Source organism: Aphis gossypii, chromosome 2 (assembly GCF_020184175.1).
Source record: "Aphis gossypii isolate Hap1 chromosome 2, ASM2018417v2, whole genome shotgun sequence".
Classification (NCBI taxonomy): domain Eukaryota; kingdom Metazoa; phylum Arthropoda; class Insecta; order Hemiptera; family Aphididae; genus Aphis; species Aphis gossypii.
Window position 1 is genome coordinate 37,512,946 of NC_065531.1, and position 15,114 is coordinate 37,528,059.

The following is a 15,114-nucleotide window of genomic DNA, read 5'->3' on the forward strand; positions in this document are numbered from 1 at the left end:
TTACAAGAAAATATTTTATTATATAAATAACATTTTTATTAGTCAAACAGTGTTGTTGTCAGTAGGTTTACATTATTAATTATTTTAATTTTAAATAATTATTCAAAGATACATAATCAAAGATGAAGTTGAAACTTATTAATTTATATAGATTAGGTATTTCATAAATGTTACATTTTCGACTTTTTGAAATCATTTGCATGTTGAAAATTAACAATTTGACATAATTGGTTATCTGAAATGGTTATCGTAGGTATTCCCTAATAGTTATTTTTTAAAACTTATAAATTTACTTAAAAAAAAAAAAATTTTTAATTTTGGGAAAGTTATAAATTTAAAAAACATATAATTTTTTAATTAAGTAATTATCAAATTAAATTTAATATTAAATTATACGAGTTATTCGCTTTTATTTCTGATATTAATTTTTTTATTAATTATAATATACTTCTTAGATTCAAAATGTTTGTAGAAAGTTAATAATATATTATTATTAATCACTTAAGGAGTTAAAAATAATTTAAAAAAAAAAAAGCTAATCTGTTATAACAATAAATGGATTCGAGGAAAGCGAGGGGTAGATCTAGAGGCCTACATTTTTCCTCGTTTATTGGGCACAAATTTATACATTGGTTACTTTTTATGTTTTATTTTTTCGAATAAAATGCATAGATCATCTAAGCTATATCTTATGCATGGATCAACTCACACCATGTGTTTCAAAATTTGTATGATTTTGATTTTGAGTTTGAATTACTTTTTTCATTACTAATTTTGTATTTATGGACACTGTACGTATTTAATAGTTACGATATATATAAAATACCTAATTACGCATCATATATTTTATGAAAATATAAGTTCTATTATATTTAACCAAGGGCTACACAAGATTGTTTACATAATGCAATGCATTGCTTTTAAACTGAACATACTAATAAGAACAATATTAATTTTAACCAAAATGGGTGAATCGATCAACATTCAATCACGGTGATGTGTGTATATAATATGTGTCAATCATGATTACGGTAAAATTATATGAGAACAATTATACAAAAAATAATATTTTTGTTGTATATAATATAGTAGGTATATACTATAGTATACAACTACTTGAGCTTTCAAATATTATGTATTAAACCTCAAAAATATAATTTCAGAATAGCGTATATATTTTAATAGAATATTTTCTGTAGAAAAATTTTAATTTATTGAATAATGTGGTCTTTATCGTGTCACTATTAATAAATTAAAGCTCTTATCACTTTCTTTGAGATTAAATTTCATTTTTGAACCTGCTAATAATAGTTTATAAGACATTGTTGAAATTAAGTTAAAGTGGTTTTAACGTAATCTTATTCAACTTTTGAAGGGGTTTATGATTTTCTACGAATTGTAAGTCAACTTAAAAGAATATATTATCTAAGCATATTAATATTGAATATCAATAGTAAATTAGATGCTATTCTAATTTATTTTCATAACACTAAGAATTATAATTTGTTTCTTTTATGCGCAACTACCAGATTATAAATTATACATAATCTCTTTACTATATTGAATGCAAGTAAAAATAATTTTACAATAGCTGATATAATAAAAAACAGCTCGTGACTTTTTACTCGTAACACATTGTACGTAATATAAACCTTTGTCGTATAGGTTTTGAATATTTACCTAAATCTATAAATACATGTAGACATTGTAGACTTAGAGTAGTTATTTTCTTTTATTCATTCGTATTTACGTACTGTATCTATCCAATACAAATAACCATTTATTATTTACATTCGTTGGTCAACTTTTACAATATAGTAGTATAGATATCATACCGTATCCAATAACTCTGCTACAAGTCTCTCGTAAAGTTCGAATACTTCATAGTGCTTATTCTAATAAAACATTCTGAAATTTATTCACGACATTTTCAACGATTAATATTAAATTTGGGATTCCATCCCATGTATTGTAATCGTAACAGTATAATAATAAAATATCTTCTATAAAAAAGAAGAAAAAATGTGTTCAGCGATTCACACAATTTCGTTGTTTGGAATACTAGGATAGAGGAATGTGTTTATCTGAATAAAACATAGTACTATGTGTAAATATTATAAGTGTATGTACTATATACTATAACATATTATATAGGCATTGTGAAGCTCGTTACCATGCATTCCGAAGCGTTATAAAACCGTTTTATTTTCACCGGGAGATATCGATATCCACGAATTAGCATAAGATATGCGAGTATAATATAATAATATATAGGTAGTTATTTTACCCAGTTTTGTATTTAAGGTGTAGTTTAAGATATACCAATATAATACAATAATATAATATGGGTAATTATTTTTCATAGTTTTGTCCTTTAACAAAAGTACGATTATTGGTATTTTTTAGTTTTTTGAAGTTTTAACTGTAGGTAACAATTTAGTGAGAAAACATATATTTATTTGTCACGCAAAACTGTGATACTTTAGCACTTGCACAATTAAGTTAATGTATTATAAAACATCTTATTGGTCATAATAATAATTTTGAATAATTATTATGATCTCCGTGGACAATGACGTACTCCTGAAACGGATGCTGTCGGCCACTAATGTTGTCTCAACAATGTGTTAAATAATAATATAATGTGACTGTTACTGTCGTCAAGTGATTTATTATAGAATATATAGTTTACCAACGTATGATAATAAATCGTTAAAGGTTTTGTTCTCTAGCCGTTATTCATAAAGAATAAAACACAACATATTCTTAAGAAAATGTGTATATAAGGTAATCACAAATCGGCTATAAATAATGACATGTTAATAAACATTTCATACGAACTATATCCAATTTACATTGCATCATTTTAATTTTATGTAATAGTAATAATAATTATTGATGAGTATAATATAGCCACTAACTGTTGTGGAATTATAATATTGTAAATATTATTTTAATTATTAGCAGAACCTATTTCAATTGAAAATTGTATTATTTTTTCTTGAATATATACGAAGCACTTGAGTGCAGTTTTTAGCGAAATGAAAAATAAAACCCAAGCTGATCAAAGTAACTGTTCAAATAATGCGGTGTCGAAAAAAAACGATAAATAGCGTGTACCTAATAAGAATTTTTGTGTACCAATACTACGCTTCGTCAGCACTTATACTGTCTACAGTATATATGTTCGTATTAATTTAAAAACGGATAACGTTGTAAAAAAGATTTTCAGTGACATGGTATTTGCTATTAAGGTTCGGGAAATAATGGAAAATTTGCAATTTCCAAATACTAGAATAATTCTAGTGTTAAATTCAGAATGCAGAGTTCTTGATGTACATTTTTTTACGCCAAATAATTTCAAAAAAAAATCAAGTTCCGTAATTTCTTAGTTTTCTCACTTCACGCTACGTCTGGAATCCAAAACACGAAGGTGTTTTATACGACTACACAATGAAAATCATATATCATAAGATAATACGCCTCTTATATTGCAGGGACAGGACATTCTTCATATTCATTCAGCTAGCTAATTAATATCGTCAAGCGATTCGGACAATTTACGGACGTATTATTGGAAAACACTGAAATAACAGCAGCAATTAAGGATCATAAAATCGTAATTAAACGCACAACGCACATAATATTTGAAACATTAGTGAATAAATTTATTATATCATTATGATTAATAATTATCACTGACGATAAATATTAATTATTCTTTGTAATACAAATATATATTCCTATTTGACTCGTGTACTGGAAAATATACGTCTTACTTATCATATGGAACTTGTTGTAATATTTTTAAGTAATCATTCGTATCATAATGATAATACATTTTGATGTTGTATATAATATTATACACAAGCGCTTTCGTATATCATTCACACCCGGAATAAAATATTGTTAGCGGGGTGGCTCGGAGACGAACTCTAATATTTTAAAAACGTATCCCAATCCGTTATATCATATTTTACATAAAAAAAAAAAATAATAATAATAACCGAGGGACATTGAGGTGGGTACATACTACATTAATGATTTATATTAAACTGAAATACATCATTATACATATAATGTATATCACAAACAATATCTAATATTATATTTCATAGAAAACTATATTACTCAGTATTTTGTTTTGTACTATATGATGGTGTATATTGGACAAATATTAATTACTAATATATTTTTAAACGTTATTTTTTCTATTAAAGTTACGCAACAATTAAGTTTATATTTGTAGTACTGGTGTAAGATTTTTTTTCTCCCAAAACATGCATAAAACAGTAAACCAAGAGATCTCTGAATCTTTGATAAACCTAAATACTAAATAGATAATAATTTTATTAATCTGAACAAATTTGCATAGAACTTAATTTTAAAAATACTTGAATACACTTTTAAAAGTGATTACGTTTGCCTACTTCAAAAACAATCAAACAATTATCCCTTTCTGAAATGAATTATTTATTACTGAGAAGGTGGATTTTATTTTGTGCACCTGAGCGATTGTATAATACTAATATTATCTTAGGATTTATAATAATTGAGCCTTAAAACTAATTGTTATATTTTCACAAATTGATTCAGAATTAAAAATATAAGACTTTTAGTGGATTAAAAAATAAAATAACAGTTTAAACAGAATAATATTGTTTCGTAATAATTATATTTTCGATTTTGACGTTTGTCGTATTAATTTGTTGGTTGATTAAAAAAAAAAAAAAACGATTAAAGAATTAAATTTTAATTAAAATTTATTGAAAAAAAAAACAGAATATTCTTTGTAGTATTAGTGTTTTAATATAAAAGCTCAGTCATTATTCAGCCATTTAAAACCTAATCAAATAAACTTAAATTGATGACCTAAATATAAAGTGGTAAAATAAAAGACTAACAGTATTAGTACAAAATATAAGTATAATAAGTATAATACATTAAAAAAATGTATTTTTCTCATTTTTATTGATTTCTATTATCTATGACCGTTTTGGTGTTATAATTTGTTCTATTAATATTATATGTTATAATTATATAACAAATATGTTTATTTCATACAAACATATAGTTTGGTCTCCATGATCTTACATTTAATTTATTATACTCTCATACTCACAAATTTAAAACTATTGAATAGCGCTATACACAATTGTGCTTAAGTAATTTAAGGTATTATTCTTCTAACAAATGTCACCATATTATTCATTCTATACAAAAGCTTATTTTTTTTATATATATTATTGCAATTTTATAGTTAATTCGAAAACAAATAGCTTTGGCAATCGCACAAAAGTTTATTTTGCCAGAAATCGCCATACGTATTTTTCATATGCTATATATACCGTATAAATTCTCTAGAGAACATTTTTTTCCCAACATCGAAAACAAAATCTAAAAAATTGTTGAAATATAACACATCGAGTTTTTTGAAAAATGTCAGTAGTCTAGTAATTTGAAAAATATAATATCAGGTTGCACGTGATGTCAACATGCGTTTGAAATAATAACAAACAACCATCAATACCAAAATACTGAAATATTTTATTTATTTGTATTTTTATTTTTTGTAGTTAATTCTAATAAATGATTAAAATAAAAAAAAAAACAACAATAATAATAAAATTTAAATATTTGTTTAATTTATTTAATAATGAAAAATGCTTTATAATATTATTGTTGATCATAATTTCAATTTGTACTGAGTACCAATCAACGCGAACCGAAATGTTATTACATTGTAAGGATTTTCTTATAGATAGTAGATACCTATATAGTAAGTTGGTAGTGTATATTATAATGATCAAATATTATGTCAACTATAACGTGATTTCCTTTACGAAGCGGTTTGCTCCCGCATGATGTGATTAAATTTAAACATGAACTAAATAATTGATATTGAATTTCGGGGTTAATTAAAAGGGCTTAAAATGTTTATTGGCGAGAGGGAAGGAAAGAGTTTCTTCGTAAGCCGGCCCAAAGGCGTCAAGGGATAACTTTTAACATATCAGGCCACGTGAGCGTAGGACAGACCACCATGATCCCTTGACAAGATGCAATATTATAATGGTAACAGACTAAATACCACGTCATATAAATTATGAATTAATAATATTATGACGCGTATTGAATGGAACCATAATCGACACTGAACTGGTCAGCAGTCAATGTTCATTATATATTGATATAGCAATACAATTATGTCATGCGTCGTACACATCGTCATCGGACAGCCGAAATTATTTTTTGAAAAACAAACCAGATGCGACGTAATCTTATGTATTTGTGTGTAATGTTTCTGATACATTATACCACACAGTTATATGTCATATACTGATCCGGGTAGTCGAGTCATCGCAGACGTGTGACGTTGTGGCGGTGTATTCTTTTAAACAGCGTGTTTTTCTTCATTATTTATTTATTAAATTATTTCGTCTAAGTCTTGTTCTCATTTCTAGGTAGTCGAGTCTACACGGAATTATGATACAACGCCATACTAAAAATCCACGACGATCACCCTCCCCTCATTTAATGCATTACAGATAAAGTGACATACGACTACATGGTTTAACCTTGACTCGACATTTGACCAGAAATAAACCTTTTTGGATAAGAGCTTTGTTGTTTTACACTGGCCGTAATAATAATCGCGATAAAACGGACGGTAGTACTATATGCTGCTTTAAACGTGCAATTTAAACGAAGTACAGTCATACATCGACGTCCTACTATCATTGTTCCGTGGTCAGCATAACAGACACCTTTTTGAATTTATGAATAACATAATTAATTATAAACGCCCTTCTAGATGAACGTCACTTAGGAAGCATTCTCGATAATAATTATGACTAATGTAGGTACTACTTGTTGTAAGGATTCTATTGTTATGACCGCGACGATGGATAAATATTATATCCTATTCATTTGTAAATCTGTAGATTAAAGATTTCATACAAATAATAATATACAATATTAGGTATTGCATTAGTGTGAAAAAGTACATCTTCGCTCTGAAAATGTTATAACGATAATTTTAATGTAAATCATCGAGAATAATTTAAACATTTATAATTACTATACATAATCAACTGTATACGGTTGTTTAAACAAAAACACATTCAGAATTTTTAATGAAAAAACGGAATTGAGATTACATTAGTAACAATGCCGCTGTTTTTGCAAAATATGCAACAATATCGATTGCATAGGTATATTTTATGTCTGACTAGATATTAAATGATTGTAAATTTTTTGGGATGTACCACATATCTGACTTTTGGAAAAAATTATGTAATATTTAGTATTTAACAATATTGTCTGGGATTCTTGTACTATTTAAATCTTAAAAGCATCTTTTGATGTATAATGTTATACTTCCATACGAATTACTTATCTGCAGTATTATTCAACGGAATGTGACGTATAATTCTCAAAATAATATTGAATGATGTACTGCAGTTTTTGCACGATCACCGAGAGACTTTTTTCCAACAACTACTCAGAGGTTTGGTGAAAAGAAATAAAAAATGAAAAACAGTATAAAAAACTCTCATCGACGATCGATGGGAGTGGCGCGACTACTGCGTAAAAAAACAAACAATCTGACATTCATTATACTGATGGTGACCATAGATTTTCAGAGACAATAATCAAGTGGCTAAGTGTGTCGCAGACGTTTGATGGATTGAGTGATGAATGGAAACAGTTTTTGTATGACGTCGTCGTCGGTAAAATTTGCGCTACCACTTTTATGCTATCGACAAAACTAGCTAGTGAGCGTTTGTCATAAAATAGCGTCCACGCGAGAGTGGTGGTAAGAACGATAGTTGAAGAAACGATGAGGTGAAGAATGAGAAAAGGAAGAGACAGTGACATAGAGAATGAAAGAGAAGGAGAAAAACACACACACAAACACCCATTCAAAGACTTACATTTTATACCGGTGGAAGAGCTTCCGTTGCACCCACTACCGTCACATGTCTTATTTTTTTCGTGTCAAGAAATACATTTAGTAAACGAAAGAAAAAAAATAAGCCACTCGCGGGTGTAGGACCGTATCAAAGGGCGGCGTCGACGTCACCAAAATAGTGGTCGTTAAAACGATATTATTTAAACTCTTCTTTTACACACACCACAACGGACTTATAATTTTTATTATTTTTTACTACACAGTGCCCTTTCGCCACAGAGAAACGACAAAATATTATTATTGTACTGCCAACGAAAATGACGCATACTGTGATCGAGTAGTTTATTTTCTAGTGGTGTATTATACAGTGCGTCCCCAAAGACTGGACCATCCTTAGTATATCAGTAGAAAATCGATATATTTATGTGCAATTTTTTTACGGTTATAACTTATAACTTATTACTAATAAGTATGAACATTTTCATTAAATGCATAATATTAGATTTTGTTTTTCCAAATTCAAAAATTTTCAAAACAATTGGGTATGCAATTAAGTTTAATACATTTTCATGATAGCCGTTTTGTTAAAAATAGTTCAAATTAAGTTCAATAGTTAAAAAAATAATAAAATATATTAAAATTTAATAAAACCGATCATGTTGAAAAAAATATATTCTTGAATTTCTAAGAATAATAAAGTAGTTATGTTACATAGCAAAACACAAATCGCATGATTTAATCAATCTCAATGCTGATTTTCTGTAACAATCTGTAAATATTTAATTATTAGTTAAGCTTTCATTTCATTTAAGATTAAAAAATTTCAATTTTTGATAAACAGTATTTTGTATTTGAATTCATAATAAATCAAAAAAGAAAAAAAAAATTCACATTTCAATAATAAAATACCTATTTTAGCCAGATAATACTTATATATACCTAGTTAAAGTTTTGATTTGAATAAAAAAAACAATAGTTGAGTATCATCGTTTACCGAACAGTGAAACTGGCTAACTATTTTTAAGTATTTTAATTATCGCGATGTTAACTTAAAATTACGTAATTGGACATAATCTTACCGTTATAAATGTAATTAATAATAATGCCTACATATATCGCAAGTTTTGTAAATTATAATGAAAATTATTCACTTATGCTCTTTTATTTAAAGCTATTAGTGTCGTACGTATTGTACGCTCTGATGTCTTTATTTATAACCTTTTTTGTTTTGTACTTATTTTGTTAAACTTTTAAAAATGAGACTTACTTTCTCAGAAAATGAGTACATTTACACTGTGAAAAATTATTTCAGTAACAACGAAAGTCATAGACAAGCTGCTTACAGCTATGAAATTAAATATTCCGATCGTAAAAAACCATAGTTCAATGTTATCAACAGATTAATGTCTCGGTTTTGGAAACAGGTAAAATTGTGTTATTCTCGAGTCCTCAAGTTAAAATAATTTACAACAACTTTTTTTCTAAAGAAATTCGTAAATATAATAGCATATATAATTTTTATTGATAACTTTAAAATTTTCGAAAAAAAAAAACGAATCTTATGCCATTCAATCAGAATTTTCATACTGATTACTATAAAGAAAAAACGCATTTAAATATATACATTTTCTACAGAAATACTAAGGGTGATACAGGACTTTTGGGACATAGTATATAATATATATATTCATATAACAACGTGGATCAAGAAAAAATCTTCCTGGCAGACAAAATCTCAATGGGATGATGAGATCTTTACTGCTCAAAGCTGAACAAAATATTTCCATTTTTTTGTTTTTTGTTTGGGAATACAAAATAAAATAAAATCTGAGACTAAAGACTAAAAAAGTACTCAAAACTTAACTTCTGTATATTTTACGATTATAAATAAGTATTATCGTGATAAAATAACAATTTTAAGCTATGCTTTCATGTACGTCTTGATGCCTAAATAATTAATATAATGATATAATATTGTGTTAGTAAGTAAAACAAATAAAGTTACCACGGATTTAAAAAAAATAATGTATACTTTTAATTCACTTAATATTTGTTGCTTACGTTGCTTACGTTAAAATAGCTCATATTTTTATATATTTTGACAAGCCATTTTAGCGTTCATTAACCATTGTGCAAAAACTTATTGATTGTACATTATTATCTGAGTATAAACTTAAACTTCATTTTATATAAAATGAATTCAAGCTCATATTAGTTCATTAATATAATTGTATAAGTCGACTAACATAAGCTTTTAATATTGTGTGATGACTGAATAGAATAATCAAGAACAATTATTAATTGAGACATTAAAACTGCATTTTATCAAGATTTGTTTTTTTTTTTGTTTTGTTTTCAATGATTTTCCCGTAACAAATATTTTACAATATTATATTATTTAACCTTGTCATCGGCATCGACAATAACAATATTATAGTTTTGGTTTGTTTTTTTTTTAATTTTGGAAGGTAGCTCCTTTAAAATACAATAACTAGCAACTAAATATACATTCATACTAAAATTTGAATAAACTCGTGTTAATAATTTCTTCCGGCATACAATGAATTAGTACAGAAGTCCCTAACTTTTATATTTATTTTGCAACAATTGTAAAGTATTCTATGTCTCAGCTAATTTGAAGAAAATTTTTCAAGTTTAAATGTATTCTTTTCTTATTCCGTTCACGTGGTTATTTTAGATAATTGTGCGGTCTTTATGATGTGTTAATTGTTCTACTTATATTATTTTTATAATTAATATTTTTTTATTGTTGAAACTTCCTCTTGACTTTTTATTATTTCAAAATTCCTGTATGCAATTATCGATACTGATAGCTTCCTTAATACCAACAGTGGATTAATAATTGTTTAGTGAAATTTTGTAATGCGTGAATGCGTTTCAATCTAAGTTGAATAGTTCATTAGGTAATTAAATTACCTATTTATACGTTGGTCTTTTAGTTTTCAAAAAAAAACATTACCATGTTATTGGGTTTAGGGGCGTGCTCAGTTTTTTCCAATGGGGGGGGGGGCGATGAGGGGGTGAACTGTATTTTGTTTTGTTGATTGTCATAGACAAAACATGTATAAATTAATAAGAAAAAAAGTGTATGGGGGGATATGACACCATCACCTCCCCCCCCCGTGAGCACGCCCCTGATTGGGTTTCATTACACGTCAAGTATTATTTGTCTACATCAAAACAACTATATTGTTTTTTATTTATTTATTCATAATTATTTTAATATTACCATTCTAAATAAATTTAGTGGTGGAAATATTAGTATTCATATTAATATCTGTAGCATTTAACAGTTTTTAAATATAAATATGTTAGCAATGCACTTAAAAAAATCAGTAATCATACCTACTTTCTATAGAATTTCCAATTAGAAGTGTTTATAATAAATTAAAACAACATAGAACTTGTGTAAGTAATGTTATTTCATAGATATAAACTATTGTACAAAAAAAAATCTAAATATTTATATTAAATATTAGTTATATAACTATAATATTATATAGTTCATAGTGTATAACATAGACTCTACTATAAACTATTTATCGTATTTTATGAGTTTTCATTTATATTTGATACATTTCATAATAATATATAAATGAACATTATAATCAGTTAAAAATATTTTTGATAACTATCAAAGACAATTACGACAACAGTTATTTACTTATTATAAGAGAAAATATACAAATTTAAAAACAACTAACTCTTTTGTCTCGTAAAATAAAAAATAGTTAAATTTAAAATTTTTTTTTTTATTATTTGAAAGATTAAAACTTAATGTCAGTCAAATTCGACTACAATTAAATATTTTAATTTCAGTTTTAATAATTGAATATATTATATCACATAATTTTTTTGTGTTTTTAAAATATATATTTTTTCGAAATTATTTAAAGTTAATTATGGTTTAATGTGGCATGAATTAAGTTGTTTTTTTAATTTCAAATAAGAAAATAAATGCCCAAAATCCGACAGTCGTGTGGATTTTTGCTTGTAATAACATTTGTGGTCATTGCATAGGTTTTATTTTATTTTTCCATACAGCTTAATACTTAGTGTATGTCCTCTCATGCCATGTAACTATAAATTTCTTCAATAATCTTTTATAATAATCTATTAATAAACAACAAGCTTGGATAGTTTTAAGTATAAATTAAAGTATATAATATAAAAGAAAAAAAATAATATTTAAATTAACAATTTCTACGCTACATAATGAAACTTGCAAAATTAATTAAACCCAATTCTGAAATAGGTTAAACATAACTCAACATTACCTGGTTTATAACGTGTGTTAGTTCTTAAGCAATTTTAGCTTCTCTTATTTATATTATGCTTAGCCAAACCAACTCTTAATAAAATAACGCTCGTCACAGTCTATGTGAACGATAAGGAAATATTGAACAACGAAATGATCCAGTTAATGCTGTTAAACACTTTCTAATGGTATACTAAATAATATTTTACAGTTAATGAAACGCAATTTGTATATATATATACAATTTTGCTTAAGCCAAATAACCTTTGATCATTTATTTTTTGATGTCATAAAAATTCCAAATTTTACCAAAGCCGAATATTTAATGTTTGACAAGCGACTTACTTAGATTCTTTTTATACACAAAAGGAGATTCTTAAGCTAACTAAAAAAAAAACTTACTTCACTATCTACTCTCTAAATCTTTAAGACTACACATCAGATCATATCACAGATCTTCATACTACACTAAATATTTACAAACCTTTTTTTAGACCATTATAACTATATGAACTATATAATAAGTTATCCGCATTTCGGGATTCCACAAAAAATAGAATCTAGTTAAAAATCAAACTTAATAAAGAAAAACTTTCGATCATATTAGAAATGCTCCTTATATAATATCTGAAAACAAATCCTGTAAACAAATTGCCATTCTCATGTTCTAGAAGAAACTATCTGTAACTTATATTGTCGCAACCACTGTTCAATACAATATCATTAAAATACTTTAGTCCAAAGGAACTATGGCCAAAAACTCATCTTAAAAAATGTTTTCCTGTGAAATTCTATGAGACTTATAACCAAAATATATATTCTCCAAAAATATTATTACTTAAAGTCTACATTTATTTTAACACATAAACGTATTGGACATTATTATGTTATTTAGATTGTGTAATAAAAATTAAAAAATAATAAAAATGTAATAATTATTTTATAAAATTAAAAACATTACAGGTTGGTTAATTGTTGTTACATACACGTTTTCAACATAATGTAATAACATGCAATACTATCTATTTATTTATGTCTTATATTTCATATTTTCAATATAACAATATACTATGTTATGCAACTAAAATACAAGCTTAATTAAAAATAAGCACATATTATTAAAATATAAATAATTTTGAAACCATTTAATTCACTAAATGTTATTTACTCAGTAATTCAGTATAATTAGAATATTATAAATAAATAATTTATTTTAAAAGTTACACATTTTGTTAATTAATTCTGTTTTTTTCCTTTTTTTTTGTATAGCTTTCAAACTAAATAATTAATCTAACACATTAATCCCAGGGAAACAGTTATTTTTTTAATGTTAAACCTATTCGTTAAAAAATAAGATCATTTTTTTTTTTATTTTACTGAATGATATTCCATTTTTCGTAATAAGTTATCTTATAAAATAAATGGTTGTTGTTAACCCTGTTTAATTTGTTTAACAAGGTCGTTAAAATATAAATATTTTATTATGAAGCTAAAAAAAATTCACAGAAGAAATACTTACTAAAACTAATTATCACTAATTGTTATTCAAAAAAAAAAAAAATGTTTTTTTTTTTTTACATCACACAATACTTAGATTAATGTATGTTATTATAGTATCTAAAGTCAGGCCAAAATATTTTTTATCCATACAATTATTATTCTAGCTCAACGGATTGATATTGATTGCTAGTGGTGTAGCTGTTCTGTTTTACTATATATTATATTTAAAAAGTATTTTATTATCTGCATACCTAAATTGATTAATTTGAAAACAAGGTTAGGTATATCAAATTAACTAATAATACAGAATTTTAAATCATCTATTTTGTATTCAAAAACTCTATTTAAGCTCCATCTTTATAACATAATTTTATAATCTCTTTTATGCGTTGTGATATGTGTATACTAAATTCTATCAAGTTTATTTTTGTTCTTGCAATATTTAAAAATATTTTGCTTTGTGTGTTAAATAAAATGTATTGGAAATCATTTTCATTGTGTGTCTTTATTTTTTAGAAAACCTCGAGAGAATATTCCCTCTAACATAGTCTTATTCACGATCTTCAGATGGGACACCCAATGGCTCACACCTGTTTAGAAAATATCTCATAGGACACCGATTTTTTAATGGCTGTATCTATCCGTATATAAGATGACACCTTTCCGTTTCCTATTTCATTATCAATGAGCTTACTTTTCGTTGAAATTGTGGGGAAGTAATTCCACTCTTTTTTTTTATTCGTAGGTCATTTAGTGATCATTAAGTCTTTTTTATTTAGTGGTGCTAATTTATCCTAGTTCATACTAAAAAATAATAAAATAATAATTAATTATAGTAATAATAATGTTAAGATGTACGGTTAAAACCATACAAGCAAATTTTGTTCAATGTAGTTAAGCTCAAACTACAGTAAACAGTGACTAGATGACTATTGGCCTTGTTAGGGAAATGCATACTAGCATAAAATATGAAAGATTTATAATAATAATACAATGCGCTATATGGTGCAATTCAGCAAAAAGAATTAATTATACAATTTTTACAGTCACATCGAAAACAGAAATTATTGAACTCAATAAATTGGTAAACGATGTCATGATTTTGCATCTCAGCAATTACACATGATAATGCATTAAACTAAATATGTGTGTATTAATTATTTTATTTTATTTATGAATAGTAAAAAACTGTAATAATAAAATTGTTTTAATAGAAACCAACACACACGTTTGTTATTCTTATATAATTTATATAATAATTATATGTAATAATGAAAATTAAGGATTTAAATACCGAAATACAGTGAAATTTCTTTATAACGAAGTTGAATAAGCACCAAAAAAATTCGTAATATGGAGGAATTCATTAAATTGAATTACATATTCATTAACAATGAAGATCATAGCTCTTAAAAATATTTCG

At 25.9% G+C, this 15,114-nt stretch overlaps 1 protein-coding gene across 1 annotated transcript in view; it reads left to right on the plus strand.

Annotated features, from left to right (window-relative positions):
- Positions 1–15,114, plus strand: part of LOC114123640 (FMRFamide receptor) — a 111,428-nt gene that overhangs the window by 1,668 nt on the left and 94,646 nt on the right. The gene's annotated exons all lie outside the window — the stretch shown is intronic.